The sequence below is a fragment of the Chiloscyllium plagiosum genome, chromosome 20, assembly GCF_004010195.1.
Source record: "Chiloscyllium plagiosum isolate BGI_BamShark_2017 chromosome 20, ASM401019v2, whole genome shotgun sequence".
Classification (NCBI taxonomy): Eukaryota; Metazoa; Chordata; class Chondrichthyes; order Orectolobiformes; family Hemiscylliidae; genus Chiloscyllium; species Chiloscyllium plagiosum.
Genome location: NC_057729.1, coordinates 53823045 through 53824393, shown reverse-complemented (window position 1 = coordinate 53824393; position 1349 = coordinate 53823045).

Here is a 1349-nt window from a genome sequence, read left to right as displayed (position 1 = left end):
CGCTCCCTCACCACCAGACGCCTGGAGGAAGAACGCCTCAACTTCCGCCTCGGAACACTTCAATCCCAGGGCATCAATGTGGACTTCAACTGTTTCCTCGTTTCCCCTTCCCCCACCTCACCCTAGTTCCAAACTTCCAGCTCAGCACTGTCCCCATGACTTGTCCTACCTGCCTATCTTCTTTTCCACCTATCCACTCCACCCCCCTGACCTATCTCCTTCATCCCCTCCCTCACTCATCTATTGTACTCTATACTACTTTCTCCCCACCCCCACCCTCCTCTCATTTATCTCTCCACCCTTCAGGCTCTCTGCCTGTATTCCTGATGAAGGGCTTTTGCCCGAAACATCGATTTTACTGCTCCTTGGATGCTGCCTGAAGTACTGTGCTTTTCCAGCACCATTCAAATCGAGTTCCTTGGCAAGTCGATTTTGTCAGGGATTGTTCCTATGTCTGTTTAAAAGTACACAAAACACTGCTGGGTATCTGAAACAAAAAGCAGAAAGAGCTGGAGAAACTGCCCCCTACCCAGATTTGGCAGCATCTATGGAAAGAAAGCGTAGTCATAGAGATGTATAGCATGCAAACAGACCCTTCAGTCCAACCCGTCCATGCCGACTAGATATCCCAACCCAATCTAGTCCTAGCCAGCACCCGGCCCATATCCCTCCAAACCCTTCCTATTCATATACCCATCCAAATGCCTTTCAAATGTTGAAATTGTACCTGCCTCCACCACTTCCTCTGGCAGCTCATTACATACACGTACCACCCTCTGTGTGAAAATGTTGCCCCATAGTTCTCTTTTATATCTTTCCCCTCTCACCCTAAGCCTAAGGGTGAGGGGCCAGCGAGAGGTCATTGTCCACATTGGAACCAACGACAGAGGAAGGGAAAGGTTGAGGTTCTGAAGGGAGATTACAGAGAGTTAGACAGGAATTTAAAACACAGAGTCATCTGACTTAGAAAGTTGAGTGATGCTTCTGTTTTTTTTCATTTAAAATAATGCGCAATGTTCGTAAGTACAAAGTTAAAAATAAATCACACGATACCAATCCCCAGGACTTGATCAGGTGTACCTGAGAACTCTGTGGGAAGTTCGGGAAGTGATTGCTGGGCCTCTTGCTGAGACATTTGTATCATCGATAGTCACAGGTGAGGTGCCGGAAGACTAGAGGTTGGCAAATATGGTGGCAATGTTTAAGGGTGGTAAACACAAGCCAGGGAACTGCACACCAGTGAGCCTGGCATCGGTAGTGGGCAAGGTGTTGGAGGGAATCCTGAGGGACAGGATGTACAAGTATTTGGGAACACAAGAACTGATTAGGGATAGTCAACATGGCTTTGT